Below are 12,847 nucleotides of genomic sequence, written 5' to 3' on the forward strand. Positions count from 1 at the left end.
ATATGAAGTACCACCTCATGTACCCCTCATATGACAAAAACCTGTTTTTTCCCAGGAAAATGACACACACATGGTTCAGGCTGGCCTATAACTGAACAAATGGTCCTGTTGGCTCAGCGGTGACCGGCAGCTGTATGTAGGATGAGAACCCAGACAGCAGCCTGACCTTACTGCTGGTGAGGAGAAGCCCAAAGCTAGGTTGGGCTGGAAGGGGAACATGGAGTCCAAAAGATTTCTATATTCACTGTTAGACCAACTCAACCAAAACAAATATTGTAAAAATAAATTGCATAGATGCTACCTCTGTTCTGCACCAAGAGTTTAATATATGCTGCAAATTAAAAATTCCACTATTTCCTTTGGAGTGTGGCAGACATTGCATGACAGTATTTTCTGGACTGAGCTTATTGATGGATGAGGACATTAAATGGTTAAAAGGATTCTTTCATCTCAGTGAATCTTCCACTAGAAGAAAATAAAAAAACAAGGAAAAACTGCCCAGGTTGTGCTCCTACTTTGAGTCGTGACAAGCGTTGTGATGGTGACTGCTGCCACCCAGCTAAAGGGCTGAGGCACTTTGTAAATCAGATTTCAAGGAAAGAGATTGTTTTGTGAAACCTCCTCGGCATGGAGTCACAAGCTGTCAGAGTGTATTAGCATTATGTTACTGGAGTAAAAAGCAAAACAAATTAAGATGTTTAACAGCTGAAATCTGAAACAAAATTGTGTTCTAACGCTGCAAATCTTGTTAACATATTTTCAGGCTTCCCTTTCCCCAGATATTAAATCTCAGTGTGTTTGCAAGCATCTTTTTATCACACATGGAAACCTACTGTGGGAGAGTAAGAACTATAAGGACATATGTTAAGGAAGGGTATTTCACCCTGCATGCAAAAGCTTGTTCAGCATTGCCACAGCATACAGCAGCACACAGGAAGATTTTAAGGACCAGGGGAGAAGTACAGCTGGAGTTCCCCATGTGTCCATGGTGACAGAATGCATTGCATCAACAGCAGCAGGCCCAAACTGAAGATTACACGTGTTAATAGCGTTTAATGTGAGGGGTAATTTGAACTCCCAAACTGGTTTTTCTCTCATATTGGCTCCCACAATGAAAGAAGCATTAAGGGTTTTAGTGATCTTGCAAGAGTCTGCTTCCAGCAGAAACTTGGCTCCTTTTTCTTGGACACAAGACCAATTTTTAATTGAATTTCAAGAGATGATGGATGTTGTACTTTATTCCAAGTCTATATGCTAAATTAACAAGGCTGTCTGCTTAGTTTCCCCTTTTGAAACCACATCAAGATGAGTTTCTGCTAATTCTCTTACACAGAGCATTAGACATGTGAACCAAGTTCTTATTCAAGAATTGAAATAATAGACATTTTTGCCAAGGTTATTACTTTGGATAATAAATTGGAGCTGTGAGGCAGTGACAATAATTTGCTTTGTGAAAAAGATTTACCAGATTAATTATTTCAAATGGAATAAACACAGAGGTATCATATATTTTCACCAAAGTATTCAAAAATTATTAGTTAACACTTAAAAGTCTTAGAGCAGGGATCATTCCATTAATTCTGCACATTTAGTATTTGTTTTTTACAGATGTTCCCTCTGGTCACTTCAAATATAACAGTCCTTCAGGAGTATACCAGCCTATAGAATATGTTTAGCCCAAATTAGGTTTATTTATACAATATTTTGCATGTTAAGAGATGCCATTGATAAATTAAATATTTGGTTTTGTGAAACACAGCAAAAATTACATAGAAGTAAATATTTTTCTTAGTTCTGGCCACTGCAGTAATATTTACTTAGTACTGTAGATGAAGAAGATGCCTGACAGAGGTAAGCCACTGGGAAGGCAATTTAGAGTGAAATTTTGGGCTGAATGTAGAAAATTTGAAAGCAAAATTCTGACCAGCTTGGGCAAAGCCAGGAATCAGCTCTATTGGGTTGTTTCTTGAAAACATTTGGATAGGCAAAAAGGGAGGCCACCTTCTTCCAGTACGATGGTTGGTATTGCTTGAAGAGCAATGAGCCTTCAGCTAGGAACACCCTTGCTTCTTCTTTCCAAAAGGGAACATTTAAAAGCAATTGTGTGCGTAATTTTAAAGTGGCTCAGGATAGCAATAAACAGTCTTAATGGTTTCATTTTGGCAGCACAGGCCTAGCTGACTTCTTTACCTCGAAAAGAGGTTCTCACATGGATTGAACAAACTGGCCATGTGGATTGGGATTTGCACATAATTTATCATAGAATTGTGATTTCCAGTGGAAAACAAAAACCAGTATGAAAATACAGCCATGAGTGTCTTCATCAAGAGGAGGTCAAAAACAGAGATGGTGTTTATCAACTAACAAAAGCAATAGGCTGAAAGAGTGTTGTTTAAATAGAGTAATTTAAACCTGGGATTAATAGAATACGATAACACATTCAGCATAACTGAATAATGGTCTTCCCACAGGTGACACAGTCTGGAAAAGCATGTTCAAGCCTTTATCCAGATGTGATTATGCTTCCAAATGGTAGCCTATTAAATAAAATAGTAATAAAATTACAATAGCCCTGTATTTCAAATACATTTCAGTCCTAGCCTGTAACAGACATCAGTCTCATCCTAGTCCTCTCTTGCACAGAGGCTGCCAAAGGTTCCCTTTTGTTAATGTTTTGTGCTACAACAGAATGACTCAGGAACAGCTTTAATTACAGCTGTAGCCTGAATGATCCTGCAGAGCCGATCATTAGATCCTGGGAGAGGCTAATGGCTTATCTGTTTTGTATAATTGTTCAAATTTTCTTTTTCACCAGTTTTCCATCAGTGACATCTCATTTGTTTGAATTGTATGCTGGTGAGTCAACTACACAGCCCAGGACTTCTATTACCAAAAAAAAATTTAAAACTATGCTGTGACAAACAAATAAGAAATTTTTTGAAGCTGTTTCTTTAGAACAACAAATTGGTGTGGGTTTTTGAATACTGTATCTTCACAGAGCTGCACTGATTCACAGTACCTGATACTTTTTCATAGTTATTGTTTGTCTAAATGACATAAACAATTCAGTGATTTGTGCCTCCTAACATAGTAACACAGAAAACTTATTTCTCAACTCTCTTGCAGGCAGCCACTGAAAGTAAGCAATAATTTTAGCATCTTTATTCAACTGCCAGCTGTGTTGTTAATGGCAAGTTTGTTAAATTCACAGATCCCAGTTTAATGATGTTAAAAGGACAAATAGAAACTCCTCCACTAAAAGCAAAATTTTCTTTCACAGCTTCTTGAAACGTGAGGCAGTGTTGCTGTCAGCAGTGCAGGTTTGTCAGCACTGATGGGGCACCCAAAGCATTTTGAGACCTGTCAACACAGCCCTTTAAACTCCATGGCAGTTTGGTGCCAGGGTGGAAAGGGAGAGCCCAGGTGCTCGCAGCAAAGAACAGAATGGCTTTCAGGAGGAAAAACTGGGGACAATTCACAAGCTCAGCAAGCAGAAGAGTGACATATAAAAGTGGGTTTGGTGCCCTGTGTGGCACTGGGGTGAGCATCCCCTGGAGCCTCATGGCCATTTCTGAGTGGGTGGAACCTATGGTTGCTGTGAGAGAAGTAGTTATTAGGGAGGGGGGATTAAATTGCATTTCTAGTGCATCTGCCCCCGAGAAAAAATCAGTACCTCATGTCTCAGCTTTTACCACTGTGCAGAAAAATTTGGGAGCCATGACTCTGCCCCGATAACAGGATGCACCCAGCTGAAATCCATGCTCCTTTCTCCCTGAAACTGCCATGCTTGATGTAGCCTATGGTCTGTGTGACCCTCTGATATCCTCTTCAGAAATAGCCATCCCTCATGGCTAATTTATCACTGTCGAGAAAAGGAGACCACAGAATCTAAAATGCTCTGGGAAATGCAGAAGAAATACACAGATGAGTTTTTTGAGCCTGCACTTAAAGGCTGTGGAGAGCTTTCAGTTCACACCACTCTCAGTGGGATCGCAGACCCCTTGACACATGTAGCAGCATGTCTCCCCTTCCCCTCTTGGAGCCTAAGGACCAAGAAAGGCGAGTCTTTAAGGGTCTCTTACCTGTTCTGTCCACAACAGAACTGGTGGGGGGGACTTTTGAGGAATTAATCTATCTGATCCAATTCTCTTCCCTGTTACCCAAACAATATATGTAAGAGAGCCTTTCCTCTCCCACTGCATTTCAGCTTCAATATAAAACTGTCTTCCAAGCTATGGTTTTATTCTTAAAAGTAGTATGCTGAGTAGATCTCACAGAAACCAGTATGAGCTGAAATATCTCAATAGCTTTAGGTCCAGAAAAACCTCTTGTTCGTGTATGTCACAAGGCTCTTCAGGCTGTGCTAGGACTAATTTCATTTCAGAGCAACATTGTGGCTTTGGTTTGGTTGGTCTTTGATCTTCATATACTGGCAACACTGGGGTGTATTGCCATTTTGGGGTATTTACCCCCAGACCTTAACAGATTTTTCTTCTTCTTTAAAATTACACTTTAAGGTGATTTAGCCACTACAGCTATTTTCATTCTTTTATGGGAGTGGCAAGGTCAACACAGAGCTCCTCTTGTCTTTCTGTAACTCTGCTCAAGAGACTCTTCAACTGTACCAACAGTTTTCATGTAGAAAAGCCTGAGAGTGAAAGAAGTGACCTCAGCACTGGCAGGGAATTAACTCTATAATCTAATAGGGTTTCTTTTTCCATTTCTAAATAATGGGATTCTATTAGACCAAACTGTAGTCTCATCTTAATGATAATTTATTGGATAGCATATCTGAATTTTGCCTTTTATAAATCATTGAGAATTACAATACACAGTTATATAATTGAATCTTCTCTTGTACCATTAATATTTTTCATTGTTTAGAGAAACCCCTTCTTGTTCAGAACTCACACGTAACTGGGTTTAGAAATTACAGGAAGTTTAACATGCCTATTTTTAAGTGATTAAATTTTTACATTTTAATTACTTTTAAATATGATGTTAATTTTTTTAAAAAGTATTTTAAGCTTGTGAAGTTTTGTACAAATGATTCTGCACAATTTTGAAGACAAGTCTGGCCTTAAATTTATATATATATCCCAAAATCTCAAAACAAAATAAGTTCTCTTTTATTATATTTGAAAGGAAATAATTAAGAATAATTAATTTCCACACTGACATTTAAATGTGTTATTGGTATTCACCAGTGAAAGTATTGATCAATGAAAGTAATCAGTAGTAATAGGAAAAATTAATCACTTTTGCAGTTGTATTTGACTTCAGCTGTAGAATGTACTTTGGCCAGGATTGAAGCTGACCCCATTAATATAACAGGGACTATTAGCCACCAAAAAAAAGACAATCAAGAAATGTAAATGAGGGAAATTTGGGAGGCCATGCCTTCATTTCCTGTTAGAATACAGAAAAATAGTGAGTGATGTACAGCCTAAAATTTGTGATCTGCAGTTTGTAAACCCATTGCTGGAATTGATCATGAGCAGGTGATTTAGAAGAAAACACAAGAATTCTTTTGGGGAGGAAAATATTTGTTAAAAGTCTCATATTTAATAAGCAGAGATTGGCTTAGACCCTGAAGTGGGTGAGTTTATATCCAATATTTTTCAGAGTATTTTATTAATCCAGACTATACTGGATGGATATCCTTATTTAAGAGCTTGGTTCTTTGCAGAATTTAACTAAAATCTTGACCTCAGCAAAATCTTGTGTCAATAAGTCTCAGATTATGTAGTAATTGGAAGTATCTCCCTTTCCCAGTTCTAAAATTGCTAAAGCAGGAATCAAATAATCACACTGTTAAGTGTTATGCTACTATTTTTTTTGTCTCCTAGCCAACATTAGGAGAGAACTTGAGTGATGTGGTCACTGAAAGGTGAGATTAAGTGGGTAAAAAACCAAAAGTGCCTAATTCAACTTCTCCAGTCTCATCAGTACTTTAGTATTCATATGTACAGTACAGCACACCCCCTTGTTAATACAAATAACTTTTTGACCTGTCTTGAGTGATGTGCACCCTCAGTCATTCTTGCCACCTTTCTGTGAATGCCACCAGAATTGATAGGGAATCAGCCCAGAAATATTTTAGGAGTGCTACATTTCCAGTGGGAATTGAATATGATGGGACTGAAGGTCTTAAAAGTCCCTCTAAGTCATCCTATTTTTCTGCGGAGGACAAAACCACCCACACTGTGTTTATCTAACTTTTCATCTCCATAGAGATATTCCTAGTGATAATTCAATCCGTGTGTTTAAAGCATCGCTGTTCTAAAATAGGCAGTCATATAATGCGTTACAAGTGCATGCAGTAGCAGTAGATACAGTTTTAACTCTTTCTTCCAAATATAAGAAGACTTTGTAATGAAAAATGAAGAGACACTTGGTTTGTAAAGAAAGTGTGTAACTTTGAAATTAAAGCGAGAGAGGGTTCCTCAGATGTTTACATCCTAGATGCTGTGGCATTCTGTTTAAAGTATCACTTATGGGGAGTCCTGAACTGCTTATTTTCTGAGCTCATCCCTTTTGGTAACTTTTTAAAGATAATAAAGCAAGAGTATTTTGGTAGCTGTTTCTAGAAACAGTTTGATATTGTGAAATCAATACAGAGCCAGCAGCTTTTGAGTTTTCCTGGCAGCACTGCTTTGAGGAGATTATTTTGAACTAATATGTCAGACTATTTAGGTTAAAAAAAAAAAAAAAAAAAAAAGGTAAGAATAACCTGCAGCTTGTGACAGCCTGTGGAATATGCCTGCGTAACATCGCATTAAATTTCACTAACACCATGATGATAAACTTCAGTGAGAATTGAAGCTTCCACTTTGTAGCAACTCTGCTATCTCTTACCTCGCTCCTCTGTACAGTCTGCAAAACTGAAGTGAAGCAACCAAGGACTCACTGGAGCTGAATTTTCTTCTACTTGCCTTGGTTCTCTGGAAGAGAGATCTACAAGCCCAAGGAGGCCACAGTGGTGGAAAGCTGCACAGAGCATCGCAGCTCAAAAGAAGGAAGCCAAGCCAATGCTGAGCCCAATTCAGCATCTTCATGGTTAAGTGGAGGGAAAAGGTTATTCCTGGCTCTGCTTGGAAATGAGCACCAGAAATAACTGCTAAATGCTGCCGCTGGCTCTCTGTGGCTCAGGTCCCTTGTCATCACAGGGATGGAGCAGGCTGGGGAAGAGTCAGCAGCTGCTGCAGCTGGACGGACCCACTGGTTCCTGGCATGACGTGGGGTGGGTGAGCCCCCTCCCTTTGCTCTTCAAAGCATAAGTGGGTTTTTAACAGCCCTGAGAGCACAGGTGTTTATGGCTACATCGCTACAGGGATTGCTGCGGGCACTCTCTGAAGGAAGTGGATAGGCTTTTCAAGGCGACAAGTAGCCACTGCTCCAGCTAGGAGCTCTGGGTGCCCTATGCCTCTGAAACAAACCACCCAGGCTTTCCCAGATATTGCATCCATGCAAGAGAACCAATTCTTTTAGACACGGGTTTCACAGTTACTTCTCTTCACTAACCAAATAACCACAGCTACTCATGAACTTTATGCTTTGTTCCCTGGATAGATTTTCTCCTTAGCAGAAATTAATATATTGATTCATTTTCTATATACATCTTTCTGTGAAACAATACTGAAGTTAGGGCTTCTGAAGACCCCGTACATACATTAAACCTGTTGGAAGAGGCCTTAATGCTGATGTTAGATTTCAGAATCTTAGAAAGGCGTAGCTTCTCTCACTTACACTTCCCAAGATTGCTTTGAAATTTTATCTAATAATCTTGATAGACTACATACATTATTCTTCTGAGATGTTAGAAACAGCAAGAGATGTTCCTGGCATTCCTTTACTGCCTCTCTTTTGGAAAGGAATAGGAAGAAGTACTGCCTCAGCCTGCAACAATAGTGTGAAATAATACTTTTCAAGTGCAAATACTTTCATTTCCTTTTGATATGATAATCATGACAAGGACCAGACCAAAGGTGATTTCTTCTCTCCAAAGGAAATTTCTCACCTAGGAAGTGGCATCATAAGCTTCATTTTCACAACTAAAGTTTCTTGAACTCTTTCTTTATGAATTCCCCACAAATTGAGAAGATAGGTTTCCTCCCAAATCATTCCTTGGCCTACTTGATCACTTCTTTGTGAAATACAAGGTGCAAAGTTGTTTTTCTAAGATGGAGCCATATTTTAGTGTCACCCTGGATAAAGCCACCAGTTTATTTCATAACAGTTGTAAAGGACCAAATGAAACTAGTGACAGAAGCAGAAGGCTTCATCTCCCATTGTAACATGCCCTTCCTAGTGCTGCTCTGCATCACAGATGATGAGGGTAGTCTAGAGATTAACGTTTGAGATTCATGTTAAACATGCAGCAAAAAATTACAGACAGGTACTAGTTTAGTACGTGTCTAAGAATTAATAGTGAGCTTAATGTGAAGAGACCCCAGATTTTTGCCTTCAGAAAGAGCTCACACTTCAGACTACAGCACTAAACTGCTGGCCTTGACTGGCACATACTCCTGCTGAGTACATATATTTGTACTTTCAATAGTGTCCAAAAAAAGGTGAGAGGAAATCAGGATTTTAACAAATTTTGAGGGTGGTCCTGAAGAGAAGGACTTGGGGGTATTGGTGGATGGAAAACTGACTATGAGCCTGCAATATGCACTCACAGCCCAGAAAGTCGGCCATATCCTGGTCTTCATCAAGAGAAGTGTGGCCAGCAGGTCATGGGAGGTGATCCTCCCCCTCTACTCCATTCCTGTGACACCCCATCCAAGCACTGCATCCAGTTCTGGAGATCCCAGCATAAGGATATGGACCCACTCGAGTGGGTCCAGAGGAGGCCACCAAGATGATCAGGGGGCTGAAGCACCTCCTTTATGATGACAGGCTGAGAGAGTTGGGGTTGTTCAGCCTGGAGAAGAGAAGACTCCAGGGAGAACTTATAGCAGCCTTCCAGTACTTAAAGAGAACCTACAGGGAAGATGGGGAGGGACTTGTTATCAGGGAGTCTAGCAATAGAACGAGGGGCAATGATTTTAAAGTGAAAGAGGGTAGATTTAGATGAGACGCAAGGAAGAAATTCTTTACTGTGAGGGTGGTCAGGCACTGGATCAAGTTGCCCAGAGAAGCTGTGGCTGCCCCCTCCCTGGCAGTGTTCAAGGCCAGGTTGGACGGGGCTTTGAGCAACCTGGTCTAGTGGAAGGTGTCCCTGCCCATGGCAGGGGGGTTGGAACTAGATGATTTTTAAGGTACCTTCCAACCCAAACCATTCTATGGTGCTATGATTCTAATGGACCACAAACACATTTCATGACACCTTTCCCACTGGTTGATAATAGTTTTATAACCTTATTAAGTGCAGATATTTAAAGATTGAACTCTAGACACACTCGATTCTTAGTGTAAAGGATTGCTTCTATTAATTGTAGTTTTTCTATTTGCTAGCTACATACTCTTTACCAGCAAAATTAATGTTTGCATTGTCATGCATTCATCCCTCTGAGAGACGCATACTGAAATCAGGACTTGCTTTTACTGTTCATGTACCGGAGAGAGGAAAGTGAGAATGTGTGCAAGAGCTGCCCCAGAGCCAAATTTGGCATTTAAACATCAATTCCAAGTCTTGGCATTTAAAAGAGCAGACAGTAAAACACTCAAGTTGCTACAAACACACAATGTGAATTTACCTTTGAACTCTTCAAGATACAACATGTGTTCATATTGAATTTGAGTTGGGTAATAAAACAAATTATTCTTTACTTCAACAACATGAGAGGTAAAACCAACAAAAATAACAAACCTTACCCTCATGTCTTTACTGGAGTATCCTTTGATTTGTTAGGTCCTTCTGCCCAGATCTCCTTGCCTTGTGAACCCCTGAGCATCTCTCAGTGTTATGGATCAAATGGCCCATTTGGTTTTTGCTGGTACCACCCCTAAGCAGCCGTTTGTCATCTTCTTCCTTCCTGAGCTCCTGCTGGGTACCCATGGCCCTCCTCTAGCTTCTGAGCTTATAAAGGTCAGCAGCAATCCTGTAGATTACCTATTTAATTAATACTCCTTTTCAAATTCCTGCCTTTTCAGAGAGGCCAGAAAAATAAACCTCATGTATTTTCAAATCATCCATTTCTACCTGACCAAGCAGCCACTGATGCTTATGAATTGACCCTTCCAACTGGTCTGCCACAGACACACTGGTCCTTATAAACAGTGGTACCCTATGCCTCAGGCCCCCCTTGGTTCACTGTGCTGAGGGGGCAGCCAGAACATAGAAAGCAGCAACTTGGGAAAGGATTTAAGGGTCAGATGGAATAAGAGATGGAACAGAAGTTTCCAAAAAGAACTAATGAGAAGCTTAGATAGATAACTGCAAAATTGTGATCAGAAATAGAGAGGTGATCTTAGCTCTGTATGAATCAGTAGTGAGAGAGACACCGCAGTGTTTGGTACTGGCCTGGTATCCCTTTTCCAAAGCATCTTCAGAAACAAGAGAGTGGTTCCAGCTCTGGGGAAGATATGTAAAGTTTGAGCCCTAGGGACTGTGGGAGTTGTAAAGGTTGCAACCTATTTAGTTGACAGATCAAGATGCAAATCAGTTTACAGTGTAGTAAAATTAAAAGAGAGAAAAGGTCTAGCAGACATGTAGCTAGATCCACTGCTTGGAAGCTGAAGGCATGATATTAGAAGTAAGTTTTAGCAGACAAAATAGTGAACTTGGTGGAAAAATACCCAAAGAAGTAGCATGTTGTCATCTCGTAATGTTTTCAAATCACAAGTGCGTGGCATGAAATGAAAGCTGATGAGCTTCACACAACAAGGCCTGACCAGGAGACATATCTTTAAATCACCTTTGGCTGACTGGTTTACTGGTAATACAGGTCTCGCCTTCTCTAAGAGCTTGGGGATCAGTTCAGCAGATGGACAGCACTGCAGCTTTTCCAGCAGGGACCTCTTTCCATGTAGTCCACAGCTGGGTGATTCCTAGAAACAGTCTATTTACTTTTAACAAAGATTTTCTTAGATCATGAAATGACTTGGAAGAAAAAGTAAAATGGCAAAAGCCACCCACATTATAACAAAACGTATATTCAAGAAATCCATACAGGCTTTTTCCCTCCAGAAAATAGACTGCATGTTTTGTTGCAGCATTTTAAAACTGATTATTGAGGTATTTTTATTAGTGAAACAGCACTCAAGCACTCATCCCATTTTTCCTGACTCTTATAACGGTGCTCTGGAGGGTGGCACCCACTCCCCACACCCCAGCCGTGCAGAGGAACGCTCTTACCATATTTGCTCCTCGGACAAATCCCCAGACAGTCTTTTTTTTTGTTGTTGTTGGGGGTTTTTTTTGTTGTTTTTCCCCCGACTGATTCTGCCAGAGTCAGAGAGAGTTCATCGTCCTGGAGTCCCTGCAGCTAACCCGCAAGTGCTCCGGCTGCAGGGGCAGCCCCGGGGCGCCCCGGCTCTTCTCGGGGGCGGGGATCGCCCCTGCCCGAGGGGTTCTGGTGGAGCTGGATGGCGGCTCGTCTTGGCGAGGCCGCGTTGCTGCTGCCAGCCCGTGCCCTGCCGGGGGTCTGACATGGCCACCCCTCTGCCCGCTGCCCCCGGGGCGGGACCGGGCGAGGCGCGGGGGAGCCGTCGGGGCCGCGCCGCCGGGGCTCCGGGAGCGGCGGCGGCGGCGGGGCTGGGCGCTGCCTCAGCCTCCCGCGGCCTCCCGCTGCCGGGCGGTAAAAGCCAAGCGGGTCCCAGGTGTGAGGCCACCGGACAACTCCTGGCCCGGGTGGTAACAGAGCCCATGGCCACGCTAGTCCCCCCGGGCGGCCCCTCTCCCCGCGCTCGGCATAAGCAGAGGGTTTAAGCAGAAGAACCGCTTGCGAAATCTGCAGACCTGGAGGGCAAATGTTACCTTCCACGGCTGGTACCGCGGCTGGTGAAAGCTCTCAGCCGGCCTGCAGGATGCTTCATCTGCTGACAAGACAGACCTGTAGTTTATGCCTCTTTTTTTTGTTTTGTTTTGGTTTGTTTTTTTTCCCTTTTAACGGGTATCGCTTAATCTCGGCTATCTCCAATTTTCGAGGTAGCGGCAAAAGGTCAGATCTGACGCATCTTCCGCCCCCCCCCCTCCCCCCCATCAGCCTGTTTGCAAATAATTAATAACGGCACAATTAGGCAGTAATGATGGGACCCGCAGTTATGGTCTTCCTGATGGTAACGCAGATTAAAAAAAAATGCTGCCGAGCCCATCTCCTTTGATGACTCAGTCCAGATTCTGCGAAGTGCGCCTTCAATCTTTGTCACAAAAAACCCCGAGCCCTCCCCCCACATAAAGCCCTGACAAGAAATCAGAAGAGCTACGGTGCTATATTTGGTTTTGGTTTTTATTATCAACAATCAATTAATGGTACACTCTTGGAAAACTATATGCACATGTAGAAATATTTCCCCTTTTAAATAGAAGCATTCATTTTAGCCACATATAAATAAATCTGAAAACCCTGAACATAATTTATGACGATTATGCTCACAAACATATTCCAACAGGTAAGGAAAAAAAAAAAATGAGACGACATGCAACCGATAACAAAAATATATATCATTGCCTGAACCTGGTCTCTCTAAACGCAAAGGGAACCGAACCCGTGAGAACCTTATCTCTCCATAAAGACACGCCATAGAGACTACAAGAAGGGAAAACATTATTTATACGGTCAACTAGACAAGTCTGTACTGATATTAACACTATACAGTTGAGTCACAGAACACAGTTGTAGAAAGACACGGAAAAAGAGAAAGCATACCTGTCAACATTCAACTAAGAGCTATAGTTTGT

Source organism: Athene noctua, chromosome 4 (genome assembly GCF_965140245.1).
Source record: "Athene noctua chromosome 4, bAthNoc1.hap1.1, whole genome shotgun sequence".
NCBI lineage: Eukaryota > Metazoa > Chordata > Aves > Strigiformes > Strigidae > Athene > Athene noctua.